Genomic DNA, 15,121 nt, shown 5'->3' on the forward strand with positions numbered 1-15,121 from the left:
ACTCAAAAATTACCGCCCCATCTCGCTCCTTCCATTCCCGGCCAAAGTCATCGAGAAAGCGGTCAACAACCAGCTCGCCGCTTTTCTCGAAGCCAACAAATCCCTCGACTCCTCACAATCTGGCTTCCGAGCAAAACACAGCACTGAAACTGCCCTCATCGCAGCAACAGACGACATTCGAACTCTACTGGACAATGGAGACACAGTCGCCCTCATCCTCCTCGACCTCTCTGCAGCATTCGACACAGTCTGCCACAGCACCCTTTTACAACGCCTCAGCAACATCGGAATACATGGAAAAGCACTTGAATGGATCACCTCGTTCCTCACCGGAAGAACCCAGAGAGTCCGCCTTCCACCATTCAAATCCGAGGCCTCCGAAGTCATCTGTGGCGTACCACAAGGATCCTCTCTCAGCCCCACCCTCTTCAACGTATACATGAGCCCCCTCGCGACCATCGCCCGCCAACACAACCTCAACATCATCTCTTACGCGGATGACACCCAACTGATCCTTTCTCTCACCAAGGACCCCAACACCGCCAAAACTAACCTACACGAAGGAATGAAAGAAGTTGCTGAATGGATGAAACACAGCCGTCTGAAACTGAACTCAGATAAAACAGAAGTCCTCATCCTAGGTACATCCCCCTCTGCATGGGACGACTCTTGGTGGCCGGAAGCCCTTGGAAAAGCACCCATCCCGACAGACCACGCACGGAACCTAGGCGTTATCCTGGACTCTACACTTTCAATGAACAGACAAGTCAGCGCCGTATCCTCATCCTGCTTCAACATTCTTCGCATGCTCAAAAAAACATTTCGCTGGATCCCCACCGAAACCAGGAAAACAGTCACCCATGCTCTGGTCACGAGCCGACTGGACTACGGGAACACCCTCTACGCAGGCACCACCGCTAAACTTCAAAAGAAACTCCAACGAATCCAAAACGCCTCAGCCAGAATCATATTAGACATCCCACGCAACGAACACATCTCTGGTCACCTGAAAGACCTCCACTGGCTACCCGTCAATAAGAGAATCACTTTCCGACTGCTAACCCACGCACACAAATCACTCTACGACATCGGACCAGAATGCCTCAATTCAAGACTGACCTTCTACACCCCCTCCCGCCAACTACGCTCCTCCAGCCAAGCCCTCGCCACTATACCTCGCATCAACAAGTCCACTATGGGAGGCAGATCCTTCTCCTACCTGGCTGCTGAAACATGGAACTCACTCCCCACTCACCTTCGCCTTACCCAGAACCACCTAGCTTTCAGAAAGCAACTTAAAACGTGGATATTTGACAAGTAATCCGCCCCCCCCCTCCTCAGCGCCTTGAGACCCTCTGGGTATGTAGTGCGCTATATAAATTCTCTGACTTGACTTGACTTGACTTGTGTTTTGAGGGATCTGTTCAGGTTGCGATGATCCAGGATCGGTCGCCGTTCCCCTGATTTCTTTTTGATCAGGAAAAAACAAGAATAGAAACCTGTCCGTCTCTGATGTACTGGGACCTTCTCTATGTCGCTTCTTGAGGAGCATTATACAAGCTTCTTTGAACAATAAGTGAAGACGAGGGGGAGGGGGTCCCCTGGGCAGAGTGGTAGGTGGCTTGGTGACAAATTCTAGGGTATACCCTTTTTCACCAGGTCCAGAACCCACTGATCGGAAGTGATTTCTCGGCACCTGTCCACGAATGTTGAAATTGTCGCGCCCACGGGAAGGAGAGAATGTGTGAATGGTGCCCTGCTGAGATCACTGCTTCCTGTTAGAGTCTCGCCCTTGGTTCTGGGAACGCTTTCGACCTCCTTGGCGAGAGAAACCAGCCCTATTGGATTGGCGATACGATGATTGATAAGTCTGCCTATATTGGGGCTGGTACTGCCTGTTCTGCTGTTGGTAACCTCTCTAGAGGAATAACCACGCCCCTTAGCGCCTGTGAATGTTCCAAAGATCTTGCAGTGTCCGCATCGGTTTTAATTGCTTGGAGGGCCTCATCGATGTGCTTACCAAACAACGATTCGCCATCGTAAGCCATGTCCAATATCTTCATCTGGACTTCTGGTCTGAAGGTGGTGGCTTTAAGCCAACCCTGGCGCCTGAGAACTGCAACTCCAGCTAGCTGTCTAAAGTTCGTAAATACAATGTCCAGTGCGCAGTCAATCGTTTCCGATGCAGCACGCTCACCTTTCAACAAGATCTTCCTTGCTTCCTGCTTTCTGTCTTCAGGAATGAGGTCAATCAATCCAGCCATATCTGACCACATTTGGCGGTCATAACGCCCTATGATGGCTAGGGAGTTAGCAGACCAGATGGAAGCACCTGCCATTCTTTTCTCAAAAAGAGGTCTAATCAACGTCCCTCCTTGTCCGGCGGTGTAGTGATAGGTGTTGCCGGATTCTTAGACCTTTGTTGGGCAGCCTGGGAGATGACCGAATCTGGTCTAGGATGACCGATGAGACAAGATGGGCTATTAGCTGGAGCCCGATATTTCTTATCTATCCGTGGAAGCACCGCAGGCATGGATGCAGGCTTCTTCATGATTTTGACGTCCTTCATTCCATATGTAATCAATTATAGGTACGGCCCTGGTGACCTTCCTAGATTCTTCTTTAAAATCATGAAGGAAACATTCTGTGGTTTCCACGGTAACAGGAAGTTGAAATCTACCAGCAGCCCTCTGCATGAGATTGTGACAAACCCCTATATCTTCTGGTGGCGAATCAGATGTCTAGGGGATCGGTGGGAAGGCATAGGAATAATATATGAATCCCATGGATCCGCATGAGGATTCTCCTGTAATTCTCCTTCTTCAGCTTCCTCTTCAAAGGATATGTCTGGATCCTGAGGTGGTTGTGAAGGTTGACATTCCTCAGAAGGTTCTGTACTCGGAGGCATCGGTATTGGAGCTTCAAGTGGAGGTAGAGGAACTGCCACAGGAGGCGGTGGTGGGATCACCTGCTGTGGTGGAAATTGTTGTCTATAATCTGCGAGCATGGCTTGTAAATCCTGGATCAGATTAGGAGGCAGATGGCTGGTGTCGGACTGATGAACTTGTCTATGGTACACCTTACGGTGTGGAACCACAATGTCCTCCTGGTAATAATGCTCACTGTAACCCTCTTCCTCTTCCTCTTGGTCTTGACACTTTATATGGAGCTCGGAAGGATGATGAGCTATTCCAAATGGTCCTTCTTCATCCTCATCTTCGGAATCGTCATCCTCTTATTGAGCATATGTCTCTAAAAGATGCGAAGGAGTAAGATGCGAAATAGTACAATATTCATGTCTTTGATGTGTCTTCAGTTGAAAACTCCTAGATGGAACAGGAGTTGAGTAAGTGGGAGCTGCAACTAAAGCCTTAGTTGCAGCCGGTAATAGCATTGTCGATGGTATGGTCGTCGACGCGATCTCCGTCGATGGACTTGTCGTCGACGGGCTCTTTGTTATCGTTGTCGATGGAATCGTCGCAGACGCGCTCGCCATCAATGGAATCATCAACGTCGGAATCGTGGTCGACGCGATCGTCTTCGATGGGGTCATCGTCGACGGAAGCATTGTCAACGGGCTCGACGTTGATGGGATGTTCGTCGACGGACTAGAGCTCTTCGTCGACGGGACAGTCGTCAACGAAGCAATCGTTGACGGCGCAGAAGGTACCTGTTTCTTCGTAGACGGTACGTCCCTCGTCGCCGACGCAGGCTTCGACGACGGAGCTTTTGTCGACGTATGCTTCGATGAAGACTTTGTCGATGGGGCTTTCGCCGACGAGTCTTTGACGACGGTCTTCTTAGAAGTCACAGTAATCCTCGTTGACAGAATAGGAGATGTTATTGACGAAGTAGATAGTCTCCGTTGACGAAGGAGCAGAAGAAGTGACAGAAACTGTCGACGATGGAGTGTAAGCCAGAGAGACCCTGATAAAGGCGTTGTTAGTGTTGTGAAGTGTTTTTGTCTTGTTTTCTGTTCATCAGTTTCGGTATGTCAGACACAGACACCTTCGCCTACAGCGAAGAACATATTAAAAATTTACTAGCAGCCCCACCCCTGTTTGCCTCAGCCACATTAAGTGTCACTACTCAAAAGCAGAATGAAACCGACAATCTAATGAGATTGAAGAAGAAACAAATACGTACGGACTTACATGGCCATTTTCTACTACAGCATCTTCGAGCCGGTACAATCCCAGCAGGACTCCAGATAAAAAACGTTCCAGTAATTTTTACTGAGAACCCTATCTATAAAAAAGGATATAGCTACATTGAGACCAAGTGCAGCCGTGACCTAATGGTCCTTACAGTTGAAACCGCTCAACGCCTTTCCAAATTACAATTAGAGGAAATTTCAAAACTAGAAAAAGCTATTTCAACTAATCAACAAATCACGGACGCCAAATCACTTTTAGAAAAAGTAGATAAAGAAATAGGCGAGTTTAAAGATTATACCATCAATCAGAAGAGCAACCAATTTGAGAAGGACAAGCGGAACTTTAATATAGATAAAGTTTACCCATATTTACAAACAGATTTTTATTCAAGACCTGAGGCACGAAGCATCTGCAAGAGTATCAAGGTAGGTCATCTAACAACTACATCACGTTCTCAGAAACATCTTCTTCAGGTAGCAGTAGTGAGAACGAAACTCCTGAACCTCGGAGATTTAATAATAGGAGAGGCTCACACCAAAATCACCAAACGCCTTTTTTAGGAAGAGGCCAGACAAAACCCAGGGGCAAGGTACGCTTCAATCACCAAACATGGGAAATGTCCACCAGGAGACAGAATTACAAAAATTTAAGAAATCGCCCATCTTTAATATTTCCAATAAAATTCTAACTCAAGACGAAACAAGTATCCTGGAAAAGGGTCTCTCCTTTGTGCCATCTCAATTTACAGATTTTGTAAAACTCAAAACTGAAACTATGGAATTTTGCAAAAAGGTTCGGCTTAAGACATTTTTTGCGGATAATCCTTGTGAGTTGTCAGTCAAAACTACAGGCTTAAAAAACAAATCACCCTTTGTCCCTCCCAACAACAAAATTCCAAAGGAAGTTATAACCTTCGAAAGGACATTACTTTCAGCAATAGCAAATATGGAAAAAAGTAAAAAATTGACTAAATTTAATATGACGAAAAATGAGTCTCTTGCTCTAATGGATTTAAAGAATGACAGGTCGGTCATTTTCAAACAAGCCGACAAAGGTGGTGCAATTGTTCTTTGGGACAAGTCCCTTTATGTAACTGAAGTCAAACGCCAGCTAGACGACAAAAGCTGTTACAGGAAAATAAACTGTGATCCCACCATAGAACTAAAGAACCTACTCCACTCAATTATCAACAAAGGAACTGAAAAAGGTTTTTTGCGCAAAAAAGAAACGGAATACCTGAAAATAAAACATCCACGCATCCCACTTTTCTATTTACTGCCTAAAGTACACAAAAATGAGACACAACCGCCTGGGAGACCAATAGTCTCTGGATGCGAATCTCTAATGGAACCAGCTTCAAAATTTATAGACCATTTTTTGAAACCCTTTATGGCTGATGTTAAATCCTTTTTGAAAGACAATACGGATTTCATTTACAAAATCACTGAGATAAAATTTGAAGAACACAGCCATTTCCTGGTATCAATGGATGTAGTGTCATTATATACCCAAATACCACAAGACGAAGGATTACACGTGCTAGAACATTTCTTAGAGACAAGAGTACGACCTCACCGAGTTCCAACTGAGTTCATTCTAAAACTAGCAAGTTTTGCTCTAAAGAAAAATTATTTCAATTTCGATGGTGACTTTTACTATCAAATAAGCGGAGTCGCGATGGGCTGTCCGTTCGCACCAGAGCTAGCAGGATTGTTCATGGCTTCATATGAGGAAACCTTTGTCTACAAAAATAATCCATTTACCCAATTCATCGAATATTGGAGTAGATATATCGATGACGTGTTTTTCGTCTGGACATGACAGGAGGAACAACTCAAAGAATTTCACCAATGGCTCAATAACCGGACAAAAGAAATTCTATTCAGCTTAAATTATTCGAAATACAGAATGCCTTTCCTGGATGTGGTAGTCTATCCAGCCGATGGAGGACTTGTGACGACCTTGTATAAGAAAGAAACGGATCGTAACAAGTCGCTTCATTTTACAAGCAATCACCCAAGAAGCATGAAAGATAATTTACCCTATGGGCAATATCTACGAATTCGCCGCAATTGTCATTTCAAGGACGAATTTATAGACAATGCCACAAAACTGACGAATAACCTCTTGGAACGCGGTTACCCCAAAAAACTTCTGAAAAGATCTATGAAACGCGCGTGGTGGACACCACGCGAAAGTCTGCTAGAAAGAAAGACAAGAAAAGAAACCGACAGGATTGTCTTTGTTTCAACATATTGCCCAAATTCTAATCTGCTAAAAAAGGTGGTGGCTACTAACTGGCACCTAGTAAAAAATTTGCATGCATCGCTCAATGTTAAGCCATTTTTGCTAACCATTTGGTTAGAGCAGCAATGCCACAAAAAGAAGTAATGTCAGTCAGAGCCTTTGCTGGCCTTCCCCCCGTTGTCGGACACAAGAAGTGCGGATCCTGTTTATGTTGTTCCACCACAGAAGAAGGATCGGTCTTCCAACACAAGAACATCTATTAGAAACATAATTAATTTACTAATTGCGATCACGAAATGTCATATACGGCAAGAAATGCCCATGTGACCTTCTATATATCGGCAAAACCAATCAGGAAGTCTGAACACAAATTACTCAGCATAAATCACGAATAAAGATGAAGGTTTTGACAGCGCCATTGGTGAACCATTGGCACACCATGGCTCATAAGGAATCCGATCTCAAGTGGACAGTAATTCTAAAGGTCGACAGAGACCAAAGAGGAGGAGATTTGGACAAAAAGTTATCTAAGAGAGAAGCAATGCTCATCCTGAAGTTCAAAACTGCTGTTGATGGCCTAAACGAAATGTCGGAATTGTACAAGCTCAACTGATTTCTGTAAGCATCCAACAATGGCATCCATTTATACGTACACGTCATGAACCCTACCTCCTTACCCTAAAATAACTTTTTTCACCCTAGAGGACCGTACCTTGTCCTGGACAAAATTCTACTGGGACACATCGCCCACTAGCCAGCCTAGTTTACCAATATTAAAGGGCAGTCTCGGACGACTCTACTCTTCAAGATGTTTCACATTATGTTCAATCTGTCATAACCAACCGAGAAAGATCTTGCTTATTCAGATGGGTGATCACAACATTTAACGAACTCCCACATGTTCTTGACATAGTGAGTTTCTATTCCCAATTCCAGAGACATAAAGTTTTCACCATTCAAAATAACAAGCCGTAACAACAATTCCCATGTTGTTTTGCGTCTGGACCCAGGTTCGCATTAAACCTGTTTACTAAGTTTCCTTGTGTTGTGAAACTCTACAAAGAATGTTTTAAGCAGCCCGAAGAAATTCCATCAAAAAACAGTTATATTACTATTATTAGTAATTTTTCGCGGCTGCACTCCGTGGACACGATATTTTCTAAACATGCTCATTAATCAGCTTTTTCAATTTACTAAACTAAAAGACGCCAGTCTACAGAGTCATTCCTTCGATTCACAGTAAACTTTCTTTAATACACTTGACGATCCTGCCTAGTGCAAGAACTACCTTTCCCAGAAGCCTCTACTTCCCGGAAGTCCGGGCGCTAAAGGCATTTATCGTACAACCCGCAGGCCAAACCGATAGTCGTGTCATCACGAATTACAGACCGGACATCACGCTGAGGCTGGCGGCAGTTTCTCGAAGGTAAGCGCTTTTGCACTACCCGCGTTCCAACCGCTAACCGAGCTATGCTGCTCCGTCAGCCAACATTAGACTACTTTTAACATGGGCGTCCTCTCTCAACAGGTCCTCGATTCACCCCTGGCTCCTTCCCAGCCTCGCTGCTAAATGATAATAACAAGTAAGCTTTGCTTCATTCATTTGCTTTCTTGATCCCCCACCCCCCCTCCAATTCCACCGCTTCTAAGCCCCTCTCCTCCTCCTTTTCACAGACATTGAACAGACATTACTCCAGAAGCCATGTAAGTGATTTTGAACACCTGTTGGGGTCAGTTATAAATAAGCTGCGGTATAAATAGGTTTTTTTCTGATTGGTGCTTCTGTTAATTCTTTCTTTAGTTGTCAAGGTCCGGTCTCCTCATTAATCAGTGCACACTCCTTTTGAAGGTAAGAGGCATCACTCGATAGGGGCAGCTAGTTCTCCCTTACAAATTTTTCCCATTTAGTGACCCAGATCTCAATTCTCTTCCCCACAGTTATGAGGTCCTGATGAGAACCCCCCGCCAGCTAGGGGTTCAAAACGCATAGACAGCCTGTCTACACCACAAGAGTGGAAATCACTAAATAGTTTTTGATATGGTTTAAAAATTTCTGATCAACCCAAACGAGTTTCTTTGGTGTAATCTAAAATTCTGTTTGTGACATTCAAATGGTAAATATTGATATGTATGTATGGTTTGTGTGTGAGTGTGAGATTGGAGTGCCGATTTTGATCAACCATGTATGAAAGGCTTTGTTATTAGTGTACATTTTATGCTAATGTCATTTTTATGAAAATTGTATTTTGTATTGGTTGTTCTTTATTCATTTTGTGTACTTTTGATGAATAATAACCAACAAAAATTCAAAAAAAATATGACAAATCAAAGTGATTTATTCTGACAGACAGTCCAAACCCACACTCAGTTTAATTCTTTGTGTGGAGCAATTCAATTTGTTTCTCTAACAGAAGTTACAGTACTGGCATTTGTTTTGTTGCTTTGTGTTTTAGAGATTATGAAAGGCTTTTTTTCACTGTTTTTGAAGATTGTTTGTGAGAGTCCTTTAGAGCAGAAGTCTGTGGAGACTTTGAAGGCCCAAAGGACATAGGAGGAGACCTCTGAGAAGGGCCAGAAGTAGAGTGGGAGGATTTTAGATGTTTTCTGCCCTCACTAGAAGAACTGTCCTGAGATCTGGCTCTCTTGCTGGTCGTTGAGGCTCTGGCATCCTCTTCAGCTGAGAAGAATTTAAGCCACAACAGGACTCGCGCCTCCCTATCCCTAAGAGTCTTAGAAGGGAAGGTGCGGCGGATTTTACAATCTTTTGCCTCATGCTTGGGGTAGAGGCAGTAGATACAGTCCTTATGTTGATCATCGACATGGACTCTTTTCTTGTCACAGGTTCTGCAGGGTTTGAACAAGGCCTTCTTAAAGAAAAAACTGAGCTGGCACTCAGGGAGACTCCCTTCCACACGACGTGCGGTAGAAATCTGAGGAGAACTGGCTCTGCAGAGAGGGTTCTAGAGGATGCTGATAGCTGATTGGTTGTAACAAAAGTTTGGTTCTTTTAGCATAATGATGTAGATAGGCTACTAAGATTTGGGCCTCAGGCCTTTTCTTTATGGCCGAGGACTGTTATTTACCTTTGGCATTGCTATTTTTATTTACTGTGGGACTCCCACCTCGGCGACGGGGAATGATTCAGGCATATGAATCTATGAAAGATACCCCAATACTGGATAAAGAAAAGAACTGACGTCAGCACACTTGGGTGGCGCTTATATATGCTCCGCGCACATCACTTCCAACATAGACGATGCCAATGCGGAACCATTCAACTGGGTACTGCTTGAAAAAATTCGGATCTAGTCCGATGCCTGGGAAATATACTAAGGTATGGAATCTGTATCGAGAAGTCTCTATCTGCTACTTAATACAGTACAGTGCAATACTATGTCTGCTAAAGGTTCTTTAACAACACACCAAAATAGGTGCATCTTGTTTTGTTAAAACATCGTACTGCACATGGAAATCTGGTCAAGAGCCTTTCTCCCTTTTACAGACTGATGCTGAAATACGTGCCAAGTACACTTAGGAGACAAAGGCAGCAACCCCGAAAACCCGAAAACTAGCCTCCCTTGACAGGCTCAGTCTGAGATGTAACTAAACACACGGCCTACTGGTGCCAACCATTTTTTCCAGGGTGGGAGTGGGCACAGGGATGCTCTTAGAGAATAATGCTCCTGAGTATTGCGGCTCTGACCTGGAAGTAAAAATACCAATGTATTTATGTGAAGAACATCGTCTTCCCAAAGAACTCAAACACCTCTGCGGACGGTCAAAAGCACTTGCAATGTTTACTTGGTGCACTAAGGGGCTGATATTAGACTAATAATTTTCCTGGGCTGCTTTTGATTCACAGTTGTCTCTCGTCTCCAAAACACCTCGCATGCAACAGAACGAGATATACTATATTTCACTTCTATTGCTTAGAGAGTTGATTTACTTCAGAGAATGGTCCAGTGATGACTGTCAATTGAGTTCCAAACCTATTTGTTTCGGTCATGGGAGTATTTGCTATGCAACTTCAGGGATATTTTTCACCATTCGACTAAACGCAGTCTGTAGTTTTTGTATCAATTTATCCCACCGAGAAGCAACTCAAAATCACCATCACATGCTGTACACATACTTACCTTTCATGTCAAGGTGGAGTGCGTTCCCCGGTTTCTAATGTTACTGGTTACAGAAGGCTCCAATGGAAACAAAACATCAATTCATTGTCACTTCTTACAATTGTTCAAACGTCGCCAAGGAAGATAATTAGATCAACGTGACATGTACCTCAAATTATGCCAGCGCTGGTGTTACATGTGCTAATAACATATGATAATATAATCAATCATCAGTACTGCCTGGGGCATGGCCACACACCAAGAACGACAGCAGGAGTCTCGAAACATATTCGTAGCCGGGATGTACCTCCTACCAGCGGATACAGAGATGCCAGATGTAATTCGCATTTCTTGGGCTGAAGACATTTCTGGACACTGCACAGCATCTCCGTCACACAGCTTTGCTTTCAGACAGAAAGAGGGGGTGCTTGGACCATCTGCGGGTGTTTATCTCGGGGAGTCACGCATTCTACACTCCCCATCGTGCCAATCTGTGTTGTCGATACGGGTGCCAGGAGACTGCCAGAATGGGGGTTTTAGGACCAGGTCCCACATGTTAAACTCTAAGTAATATGGAGTTATCCCAAAATAATAAGTGAATGCACTGCTGACTAGTCTATGCGAGGCTGTAAGCATGCCTAAGTCATATGGTACGTTCTGTTATGCTGTGTCAAGCTTGACGGTTATACAGCACGTAATGCAGGCTTCAACCCTCTTGTTAACTGTATACCACATCACTCTGCACTAATATTTTCGAGGAATTCCTGGCTGATATTTTCTGAGAGAAGCTATAAAAGAGTTTTTCTTGGGAGTCTGCGTAGTAACCCAACTCCCTCCCCCCCCCCCCACCCAAGCCCCCCGCCCAAGGTTGGAAAATTGCCCTTAATTCACGAAATACTTGAACAGTTCGCCCAGTTATGATGGCAAGTATATTATTTCTCTTCTACAGTGTGTTTACAGTCATACAGGGGTCATGTCGTGACAGAAATAACATCCCCTTCATGGGCTTAATGTAATGCCCAAGGATTAGTGTAGTAGACTTCGAATGATGTCTGCAGCTACTATTTATTCATTAAACATTTGAGGATGGCCTGCGAAGAACTAAAATTGACAAAAGTTGTTATCACAAACCTTAAAACATCACTGACATTTTTTTTGTTAAGGGATATTATAGTTGAGATCAACTTAAAATCTTAAAACAAGCACTGGCAATGGCAATGGTCGAGGCTTATGAATGCACTGTCAAGCCAGACCAAAAAAATCATGTAGGTTACTGACTGCCCTCCTCCAACCTGTACTTCTGCCAGAGAAAAACACCAAAAGGTATCTAGTTATCTAAGACACTTTAATAGCATTACAACGTCATGTGTGTGCTCTTAAAAGGTCAACCCCTGGCAGTTGAATAAATAAACAAAAGGATCGCAGCTGTGTGGAAGGCAAGCACTTTTTTTGTGGAAGCACACAACTTTTTCCCAATCGAAACAAGTACTCCTAATTTCCAATATGTGGGACTCTCTGGCGATACTACCATAATTGTCTGGCGACAGCTACACTGTTAAGAAAGACTATAAACATAGTTATGGTTATTTGCATCAAAAAAACATAAAAAACTCGGCCACATGTCACCAACAAGAACCATAATTGGGTGCAATAATGTGGGGGTACGGCCCACAACCATAGCTGTACAACATGGATAAGTTACTTTCCTGTAATCCTAGTTCTCTTCCAGGGGTATACTCATCAAAGTCATAAGCATTGAATAGTCCCACCACGTGTGGGGTCCCGGGAGCATATGGAAAGAAATATATATGCATAAAAAATACATATATTAATGCATGTTTAGCCAGGTCTATCTAAGGACTAGTCCTGTTGAAACATACATTAATATATATATAAGTCAACAGGGGTTTCCATACTTAAGTACCCAAGACACGAACAATATTGGAAACAAAAAACCTGAAACCCACTTTAAAAGGAAATCAAAGTTTGTGCCTATAATGGCAAAAGACGCCATTGATGTGTTTAATGATGTTGTAGTATCACAAATAAAAAAACTAAACATTAAAACACAAGCGACCAAGAGGAGACTAACTAGTCAAGAAAGGAGCTATGGGGCATTAATGGAAAAATTAAAAAAACAGAATAATAACGTAATAAGAAACTCGGACAAGGGGGGGAATATTGTACTGTGGCCCCTAAGTGACTACCTAGCCGAGGCGGAAATGCAACTTAGGGATGTTCAATGCTACCATCATAGCACCCCCCTCCGGTATAAACAAATGCAAGACGAACTATGCAGCAAATTACTGGCTTGGAAGAGCAAGGGACTCCTAAGTTTAGAGGAGTTTACATTTTTGAAGAAGGAGTTCCCCAAAACGCCGGTAATCTATTTTATACTGAAAACCCACAAGAACAGAGAAAAACCGCCTGGACGCCCCATTATTGCGGCCTGTGACGGGCCCCTTGAAAATATGTCTAAATACATAGACTTCTTTCTTCAGGAGCACGTTCAGAACTTAGAATCCTACGTAAGAGATACAGGGGATTTTTTGTTAAAAATTGGAAAAGTGGATTGGCAGGAGGGGTACAAACTTATTACTCTTGATGTTACATCTTTGTATACGTGCATACAAAATCCAAATGGAATTAAGGCAATGAGGTATTTTCTAGCCAGGAGACCAATAGAGTTCACATCACACAACAGGATGCTTATGGATATGCTGGTCTTCTGTTTGGAACATAATTTTTTCCTTTTCAAGAAACAAATGTTCCGCCAAATACAAGGTGTTGCCATGGGGGCCAGCTTCTCCCCCAGCTACGCATGTTTATTCACGGGCTGGTGGGAGGAGCTGGTCCTCAGGTGGCAACATGGGGACACATATAATGACAAGGTGATATCGTGGCTGCGCTATATTGATGATCTAATGATTGTATGGAATGGAACCAAGGAGGAGGCAGAGGAGTTCATTGCTAACTTGAATAAGAGCAATATGAACTTGAATTTTACATCACACATAAGCAGCGAACAAATCTCATTCTTAGATGTTCTAGTTAAAATAGAAAATGTGAAGATTTGTACTACATTGTTTAGAAAAGAAACCTCTGGAAACACATTACTACATGCGACTAGCGCACATCCAGCACATCTCATACACAGTATCCCCTATGGGGAGATGTTGAGATGTAAATGTAAATGTAAATGTACAGAAATTTATTTAGCGCAAATCACCGAGCGGTTTCTAAGCGCTTGCTTAGGGAACCCGTCCTGGTATTCCCCTGTGAGATAACCCCGGCAGGGTATCCGCAAGGTGAAAGCCAGGCATCCCGCCGCGAGGGGCCGTTGTGGAGATTAAGTAAGCTATTGCCCAGAGTCGCAGAGTGTGAACCCGTAAATCGAGTAGGCACCGGAGCGAGAATTGTCGAGTCCATGGCCATTTTTATGACTCAAGACCCCGCCGAGCCGGGAATAGAACCCTGGTCCCAGGCTGACCTCTGCTTCCAGGTCTGCCTCCTCTAACCAGTGAGCCACACTTCTCCAGATTGCGCCAAGTATGCAGTAGTGAGGCTGAACTTGTCAAAAATCAACAGGAAAGTAAATTGATATAGTGCCAAAACTATTAAAAGCGCAATTCATAAATCTAGGATGAGGGCCAGGGAAGACCTTTTGGAAACAGCTAGTACATCCCCAAAAACTCAACAAGTTATGTCATCTACAAAAGAAGAGGGCTCAAGACTCATACTCACCTTACAATCGTCAACATAAAATGTTGCGCAAAATAGTCCAAGGTAATTGGCACATAGTTAAGGATGACCCCGTCATTGGCAAGTCACTTCCAGAGTACCCTGCCATAACATTCAGAAAGTCTACATCTATGGCAGATATACTGGTAACAAGCAGCCCTGAATGTAAAAGTAATACAGATTGGCTCAAGGCAAGGACGTTTCTTTTTTTAAATGCATTAGCTGTAAAGCGTGCACATTTGGCATAAATAAAACATCTTATTTGACTGCTTTCAGCTCAAAACCCCAACCCATCAAACAACACTTAACTTGTAAAAGTGAGTGTGTAGTATACATCTTGGAATGTAACTGCAATCTCAGATATGTTGGAAGCACGAAGCTGCCTGAGCACCAACGGGTACTACAACATATATGGGAAATTACCAACAGTGACCCTAGTTACCCGGTAGCCCGTCACTTCAAGGAACACCATGGGGGAAAGACAAAAGATATAAAATACTATTTGATTGATAGTGTCCCAATCCAAAGAAGAGGCGGTGATAGGGAGGGAATGCTGCGTCATCTAGAGACTCATTACATATTACTATTAGATAGTAAACAGTCTAACGGGTTGAACATGGGTGAGGATTTGCACACATACCTAGACTAGCGCTTAGCAATAACATGAACACATGTATATTCCAATTAAATCTTACCATGTGAATATTAGTTCCATACAGCAGAACACCGAGAATGAGAAAGAGAAATGAGGTGTTTAGCCATGTCACAAAAGATTAAAAATAGGTTTATATGTGTATATATATGAAGTTTACAGAAATGGTTTATTTGCTCAATTTGAACTATGATATTTTAGGAAGGTTA

At 43.4% G+C, this 15,121-nt stretch overlaps 1 long non-coding RNA gene across 1 annotated transcript; it reads left to right on the top strand.

Annotated features, from left to right (window-relative positions):
* The first annotated feature begins 7,722 nt into the window (after positions 1-7,722).
* Positions 7,723-8,655, top strand: LOC147677848 (uncharacterized). Its single transcript, XR_015302572.1, has 5 exons — positions 7,723-7,830; positions 7,933-7,987; positions 8,079-8,108; positions 8,206-8,253; positions 8,343-8,655. It is a non-coding gene; the product is annotated as an uncharacterized LOC147677848 (long non-coding RNA).
* The last annotated feature ends 6,466 nt before the right edge of the window (positions 8,656-15,121 follow it).

The sequence above is a fragment of the Lissotriton vulgaris genome, chromosome 12 (genome assembly GCF_964263255.1).
Source record: "Lissotriton vulgaris chromosome 12, aLisVul1.2, whole genome shotgun sequence".
Lineage (NCBI taxonomy): Eukaryota > Metazoa > Chordata > Amphibia > Caudata > Salamandridae > Lissotriton > Lissotriton vulgaris.